This window comes from Rattus norvegicus, chromosome 12 (assembly GCF_021556685.1).
Source record: "Rattus norvegicus strain SHRSP/BbbUtx chromosome 12, alternate assembly SHRSP_T2T, whole genome shotgun sequence".
NCBI lineage: Eukaryota > Metazoa > Chordata > Mammalia > Rodentia > Muridae > Rattus > Rattus norvegicus.
The window spans coordinates 37,251,782-37,260,621 of record NC_141545.1 but is presented as its reverse complement, the minus strand read 5'-3'; positions in this window follow the sequence as shown (position 1 = coordinate 37,260,621).

The following is an 8,840-nucleotide window of genomic DNA, read 5'->3' as shown; positions in this document are numbered from 1 at the left end:
TTATACCATCAAGGATCTCCTACTGCAGGTGGCACCACCCATGGAAGCCTGGGTCCTCTAGATCAATTAGCAAACAGTAAAATGCGGCTCAGACTTTTCCACTGGTCAATCTGATGGATACAATTCCTCCATTGAGGTTCTGTCTTCTCAAATATATATTCTTTTGTGTCAAGTTCACATACACACACACACACACACACACACACACACACACACGCATGCACATGCACACACACTCCAAAAGAATGAAAAGAGGAGAATTTAGGAGAGAGAGAGAGAGAGAGAGAGAGAGAGAAGAAAGAGGAGGAGGAAGAGGAGGAAGAAGAGGAGGAGGAGGAGGAAGGAGAGGAAGGGAGAAAGGGAGGGAGAGGGAGCAAGCAGTTGGTATGCAGCAGGCACAGTCCCCATGAATTTAAACCAGTTTACATGCAATTATATTATTTAAAACTAATGTGCACGAATGAATTATTTTCCCTAATAGCAGAAAATGAGTTTGCGATGCTCTGTGAGTATCTGCAACTGTTCTTTCTTTTATTTACTACACCATTCTTTGGGTGATCATTCCTTATGAAACTTAAAAACAGCACAGATCTGTTTGCAAAAACAATCAAATTTAAATCCAACTTTACCAATTCTAGGTAAGAAAACAGACACAGTGAATAAGCGAATCCTTGGTAGTATCATACAAATAAGGAGTCAGGGGGACACTGGGCAGTGTTTTGATAGGTGTCTTAATCATCTCTCTGTTGCTGTAATACAATAAGTGATACTTGATCATTTATGAGGAATAGATATATTTATTATGGTTCTAGAGACAGGGAAGTAAAGGATATAGGACAAGTGTCCGGCACCATCCTTTTTTCGGTCTGATATCTCACGAGGAAGGCATAAGGGTAAGACGGAACATACATGCAAGAACAGGGAGAATGGCTGAATTCATCCTTTATTGGAGCTTGTGTAGTAACAATGGTACCACAAAAACCATCTCCGATTATTGAGTCAGAATCTTTCTGTGGGATGTTTGCAGCTTTATATCTTATGGGGAACTATGTTTCTCAACATGTAAACTTGCATAAGGTAGCAGCAATAACGCTGTCAACTCAGAAAAGACAGGTGAGACTGCCGCAGCTGGCCGGCACTGACTTCAAACATGACCAATCACCTAACGTATACACAGCCACATGTTCATAAGATACAGCGAGAAGGTAGCCTTTGTAATGGTCTCTGGTCAATGGGTTGCCTGACCAGGGGAAGTTGATCAAATGAGCAGTGAGCAGTGTGGATATCGAGAAGAGGCCAAATGTTTAGAAGGAGTGGCTTAGCCCTAAATGACACTCGTATCAACCTCCAACCCCATGCCAGGGTTCAGAAAATATCAGCAGAAAGTGGAGGAAAAGACGATAAGAACTGGAGGAGGGGGAGGAGAGCCATAAATGCTGACCTTGGGACATGGCATGGCTGTCACAGTCATGAAGTCACAGCAGCCACCGTCACCTGGGTAAGACCTTGAAGCTGTTGATAGGTTGCCCATGCTTCATTGGTTGTCCTCACACCCATGCACATGTGATTAGACTCATGGCTTATCTTCAAAAAAGAAAGGGCAGGAAGTAGGAAGAAAGAGTGGTTGGAGGGTTGTAGGGAAAGTTGGTGAGACGGGCAGTGGGGTGGGTGGATACGATGCTATTTCATAGTACATATTTAGGGAATTCTCAAATCTAAAACAAGCAAACAAAACAAAAGTATCAGTTAAAGCTTTGAGAAACATTATCATGTGGTCACAGACCCAAAGACTGGGAGTCTCTAGCCCATTTTACCTCACCTTCACTCACCCAGGCTGGATTTCGCCAGAATAAAAAGGATGGACTTTTCCAAATGAAATGCTATGGTTTGAGTCTCTTACTGAAGTCTTAGCTGCTCTTCAATCCCCCTTTGTTCTCAACCTTGCATTTTGTGTAGGATTGACCTGCTTTAGAGACCCAAAGACACCATCAGTCTCTGTCACAGGGGTGGTCCCTACACTTCACAGAACTAAAGGTATATTGTCATTTGGTCACTAGCCTGGCTGGATCTGACAGACCACTGGTGCTCTGTGATAACCCACACTGCTTGGGTCTGATCCTGGGGGCAGCAGAAGGAATGCTCATGTGCTGATATTGTAGAGGTGTCTTGGTGTTGCTTTCTCAGTCGAGAGGAAACTAGATAATCAAAGCAGGAGTGAGTAGATAGAAGGAGCTGACCATTGTGAGACACTCTTCCTCCCTCATGACCTCTTACTCGAAGGAAAAGTAAACAATGAATAAAATGAATTGTTGTGGTCGTACCAGTATTTCTCTATTAAATTTTATTATTACTGGGGCCTGTGTTAAAGTTGTGATTGAGTGAGGGTAGAACTCAGATTTCTATCTAGAATATGGCCCATCTATGCTTGTTTCCCCACTGGGTGTCTGAATCAATCCAGTGCATCACCTTTGATAGGTTTTAGCTGACTTTTGGATTTTCGAGGGTAGGAAACAAACGCACACATTTAAGTGTGGCGTTGTGTTGGTGTGTGTATTTGCAACTGTGTCTGTCTGCTCATGCACTGTTGTAGCTGAGTAGAAGCAATATTTCCTCATGATCAAACAAACCAAGGGAGCCAGTTTTGTGTCCCCAGCCTTCCTAATTCATTCATCATGTTTTTCTCCTGGGGTTTTCATCCAATCAATATTATTAGCAATAGGGATCAATACTTGTATCCATATTCCGTGAAGAGTATTTTGACGAGGATCAAAATGCAGAGTCCTTATTTGGAACATCAAGTCTCCATGTCCTGCCTGTGTAAACCTGTTCTGTTGTGGCCATAAACACCAAAACCAAAGCAACTTGTGGAGGAAAGAATTTATTTAATTTCATTTTCTATCGTCTAGGAGTTCACGACAAGAACCTGTAGGCAGGAACTGAAAGAGAAACCATGGAGGAATGATGCACACTTGCCTTGCTCGATCTGGGTCTGCTCAACTAACTTTCCTATATAGCTCAGGCCTACCTGCCTAGGGATTGCACCGCCCCCAGTGGGCTGGGGCCTCCTACATTAAGAAAATGCCTCACAGACATGACTACAGATCATGGGTAACTTCTGTTGAGGTGACTTCTTTCTAGGTGACTCTAGGCTTGTGTCATCTTGACAGTGGAAATGTCATGAAGACTGTAGCTAATCATCCTCATTGAATTTCTGAGATCTCCGAAGTCGATATATAACCTATAAAGGAAAAATATCTAAGTTTTTTTTTAAAATATGTATATCTCTATGTGTGGATATGTGTACATGAGTGCATTGCCCACAGTGACCAGAAGAGGTCATTAGATACCCTGTAGCTGGAGGTGTGTGGAGCTTCCTGAACTTGAGTTCTGTGCAAGAAGAGTACACATTGTTAACTGCTAGTTCATCTATCCCGCACCCCCAATTTTATTTTTAATTCAAACGGAGGCCTTGCTGGAATTTATGGTTTTGGCGTATATTACAGGAAAGAGAATTTTAATATTGAATTCCAATGCTTTTATCTACCTTACTGATTTGGCTTAGAGAGGAACAGCCCAGGACAGACACCTTTCAGTAGTCATTTGTAGGATGATGTCATTATGCAGGTGAAGGCAGAAACAAGATAGAACGAGGCCTGTCATTGGACGAGAAGGAAGGACGGGCAGGAGAAAAGTTTTAGAGAGGAGGAGGAGGCGGAAGTGAGGGAGGAGAAGCAGCCGAGAGAACATGGAGGCAGATGTTAATATTCCTCTCTACACATCTACAGGTTGTTATAAATATTCTTAAGGGATGGATGTGTACAGGGCTTTCTTTGTATGTCTAGTTAGGCAATTATATCTTATCAATTGGACCAGAAGTTATTGTCTTGTGTATTCTTTCAGGTAGTGATTTAATTGAATTCAAGAGAGTTTGTGGTGGCGGGAGACACTGGACCACCACGGAATTGAGATATGCGTGTTTGGCATGGTGGCAACCTGCCTTGGGAACTGGATGGGTAGAGAGATTGCTGCTAGGCTCAGAGAGTAGCCATCGACAGTTTGATATGGGATGGAGCAAAGCCGGTGAGACGATTTGCTGACTGAGATGAAAATATCTACCACATATTTTGGGGTACCACGGTGCTGGATCTAGTGCAGGATAAAAGACAGCATTTATTTTAAGTTTACAGCGACAATGATTGACAGAGGGTAAGGTAAACCCTCTGTTGACATGCAGCTCTTTTTTTTTTTTTTTTGGTTCTTTTTTTCGGAGCTGGGGACCGAATCCAGGGCCTTGCACTTCCTAGGTAAGTGCTCTACCACTGAGCTAAATCCCCAGCCCCGACATGCAGCTCTTGGTTTGACTTTACTCAATTTTCTCCATCATAGTCCCTAGTCAGAAATCTCATTGCTCTTGCTGAGGAGATGCGCTGCCTACTTAGCTGTTGTTCAGTGTCTGTGAAAACCCTGCTATCACAGTGGCCATTGAGCCACTGCTCCTCCTGCAAGGCCCCTCCGGTTAATTGGGACAAATTGCCTAATGAAATTACCTTTTACAATAAGACAAGACAAATAAACTCTGCAAAGCATTTCTGCCGTAGAAAAGCCACAGAAGTGCAACGGGCTTCCTTATCTCTCAGAACAGACCACAGAAAGGTTGAGGAGGGCGGGCAGTACTGGAAATGTGAAGGCTAACACTCCTGCAAATTAGCCTTTCCATCATGCCTCCCACAAGGTATGCTCCTGCACTGCGCTTGGCGTGCTGGCTTCCTCGGAACTCAGATAGGTTGGGCTGAACAACCATCATTTCACATTTCCCACATAAAGGAAATACAGCAGGGGGCTGGCTTACCTGGAATGACAGACCCTCAGTTACCTGTGGATCATCTTTGGGAGAGGGTGGTGTGTTTTCAAGTCTCCCCAACAGCAGGTTTCGATTGTGTGTAGCTCCAACCTTTACTCTCACATAACCCTGGGAGACAATGCTATCCTTATCCTATTTCCATAGACAAGAGAATGGATAGGGAAATTACCCCCTAAGACTCTTTGGTTGTAAGAGTTCACCAGGATACACCACATGGTAACAGCATTTTCACTCCCCTAGAAATCGCACTAAATGTCCCAAACTTGCTCTGCCCTATCTATTCTTTAGCTCTGGGTGAAACACCCTCAAAGGAGACTTGATCCTTCAAAAAGGCAGAATCGCAGGGTGTTTAAGGGACAGCAGTGTGAACTGTGTTTGCACAATCTGTGTGACTTTGTGTGAAGTTAATCATGCTCACCTCAGTTTCTTCATCTATAAACTGATGAAGGACATTGTTCCCCATACTGGGAGGTTAATCTTATTTGAATGAGTGGAATGTGGTCATTGCTATGGTTACAGACCCAGCACAAACAGCCGTTCAGTGTTTGTGATCTCCTAGACCTACATCATTAGCCTAGGATAAGAGTCCACACTAAAGACTTGTTTTTCCCCCGAGAAGATCCAGTTCTCACGCGCAACGGGTGGGATAATTGTAAAATGTCACCAAAACTTTGGAAATGGCTTTGGCATCCCCTGAGGGAGCTAAATGTATGTTTACATTCTCCTCTAGTTTACTTCCTCCCAGGTATTTATGTGAGAAAATTGAAAATATTATGTTCAAAATATCTGTATGCAAACATGCACGGCAGACTCATTTGTGATAGCCGACAGCTCAACCCAAACCAATTCTGGTGTGTGTGTGTGTGTGTGTGTGTGTGTGTGTGTGTGTGCGTGCATGTGGTATATATGGTGTAACTGTAATACATCAAAGACTGCTTATCATTAAAAAGAAATCAATTATGTGTATGCACAACAATATACACAAAACTGCAAATCACACAACTGAACAAAGAAAAAAATGACTACATAGAATATAGTTCTAAACAACTCAATTTTCATGCTTATAAATGATGCTAGGATAGTTGTAAGAGGAATATAGGCTTTTGAGGGGATTGGGATTTTTCTTACTTTCAGCCGCACGATTATATGCATTTGCTAAAAGATCATTAATATCTGGGAGGCCCATTATTTAAAACTCTCAATAAAGTTGATTAATCCAGTGGCCCCAGAAAGTAGTTATGATGTTGGAAATCATACCATGGTCCTGATGAAGTGCATGTGAGTTTGGGATTAACTATTGTCTCCTTTGCCACTGAAGTGAATGTGTGGGAGTCACTTCATGTTATCAAGCTTGTGTTTCTCTTGTAAGCTGTGCTCTACTAGTCTGTTTAGGTAACGTGAGCAATGAACTTTATTTAAGGAGAACACCTGCCCTTGTTCTGAGAGTCTGAACCTTTGGCACATGCCTTATATGATTGACTCCTCAAATAACATCTTGACCCCTGTACTCAACCAAGCTTCTGTGACAGAGGCCATTTGACCTATGCTGGGGTAGTGAGATACATGTTTGCCCCTTATGGGGTTCACGGAGACCCTTGGAAATGTGCACCTGCTATCTCCCATTATGGACCTGTGCTGGATTTTCCTCACTTGTTTGACTCTATAGATATTTGTACTGTTGTTTTGAGACAGGGTCATAAGTGTCCCAGGGCTGGTCCTAAACTCCCTAGGTAGCCGTGGATGACCTCAAATTCCCCACACTCCTTCATCCACCTCCCGATCACTGCAAGGATTACAGGTATGCACACCACACTTGGAGTGGGCAGAGCTGAGGACCAAACCCAGGGCTTTATGTGCTCTGGCAAATACTCTGTCATCTGAGATGTGTCCCAAGCCCAGCACGGTGTCTTTTTGTGGTAAAGGTATATGTATCAAGGAGTTTTGAGTCTCATTAGACACTCTCAAGAATTGTCACAGATACCAGGAGTGTCTCAGAGACTGCGGCACGCCCGATTGTTAAGAACTCAAAGCTGAAAACTGGAACTGTAAATGCACACGTGAAATGCACACACAATATTTCCCGCCATTTAATACCTCTATCTTTTGTAGCATTGAAAATAAATAATGAAAGGATGAAACTAAATATAATAGTTTCTTTGAAACTAAATATAATATCTTGTTCATAATCTATCATCCCTGTCAAGCGTTGAGACTGCATTTTTTTTATTTCTAAGTATTTGCCATCTTAATGAAAGGTTTAAATGTCCATTTTATTCAATACCAAAAGAAATCAAGGCTCCAACCATTATTTATTTTTATATATAACACATATTTTACATAGCAACACATTTTCTTTTTAAATGCTTAATGAGGCATATTTGGCCAAATAGTATGCCTAGACTTTAACTATATCACTTGATGTGCTTTTTCAAGCATAATGAATACCTCTAGCCTCTGCAGGAACACCCACCCCCCCAATTTCCAGTCAATAACTGATCATAATCTCCTAGTCAGTGAATGTGACTTTGTATTGTCTACAATTGCTCTGTGCACCCTCCTGTGAAAAGGCTCCTTTTCACTGGCCACTTTGAGACCCTCTGTGACCCTGGCGACTGGGGGACAGAGGCTCATTATCACTACACTTGGGTTGACAGAGGGTTTGTCCTGGCAACACTTCAACCATTGCTAGTCATGTGCTCCTTCTGAATGTGTGTTCTTAGTAAGAGCACATGCCCCTGAAGGCTACTGACTAGCATTCACAATGTTTGAAAGGGCAGTGGCTCTCCCTACCTGAGGAGAAACGCAGTATCATGGAAACCAATACTTTCTGATTAGGTTTAAACTCCAACTCACAAGATGAAACCCATACCCGGGACCATTATTGCAACCGAGAACCTGTGGCTGGGCAGGTCACAGAACCTAAGAAAAAACCCATTATGATTACTTGGCTAAATGGACAGAGTACAAAGTCCACTTCCAATGGCATATTTTCATACTCAAAGATCAGTGCATCTATCAACCTCCATCAGTGAAGATTTATTTCTTCTCTCTCTCTCTCTCTCTCTCTCTCTCTCTCTCTCTCTTTCTCTCTCTCCCTCTCTCTCCCTCTTCCTTCCTTCCTTCATCCCTCACTCTCTCCTTTCTTTCTCTTCCTTCTTTCTCTTCCTTCCTTCCTTCCTTCCTTCCTTCCTTCCTTCCTTCCTTCCTTTGTAGCAGATACTGATTAACACAGTCAAGGTGAGGAGAATAAGATCCCATGCCATGGAATATGCAGCCCCAAATGACATGTCAATACTACCCTCCCTCCTCCAAGGGTTCAGAGATCATTTAGGAAGACAGAATAGAGTCACAGGTAGTGAATGACTATAAACAATGTCTTCGGGATACAGCAGCTGTACATAACATGCGCAAGATTATACAAACTCATACCAAACAAAAATCCCATGGGGGCATGGGCACAAAGTCCTGCCTCTAGCCGAGGAGGTACTGGCAATAGATAGCTGCTGTGAGAGGGGAAGCCAGTATTTTAAGATTGTGGCCCCTTGTAAGTCAACCATGGCCCAATACCCAGTCATACATCTGGGAGTATATGGGTAGCACAAACTACGTCATTTTCGTTTTGTTTTAAGACATAAAGTAGGGTACCTAGGGAAGAGGGGTGCATCTTAAACAATAGGGAGTGAATTGAATATGTTCAAGGTATACTGTATGAAATTCTCAAAGACTTAATAAAAATCAGTAAAAAGAGCATTGTCTCAGTTAGTTTTTACTGTCAGCTTGACACAACTTAATGTTACTTGGGATGAGAAAAATCTCAAATGGAAATTTTTTTCAATCAGACTGGTCTGTGGTGGTACTATCAGGAGGGATTGTCTTGACTGATTTAATGCAGGAGGACTCTGTCCACTTTGGGCAGTACCATACCTAGGTAGACTATCCCGGAGTGTTTTAAGAAAACTAGCAAAGGAAGTCACGGGGA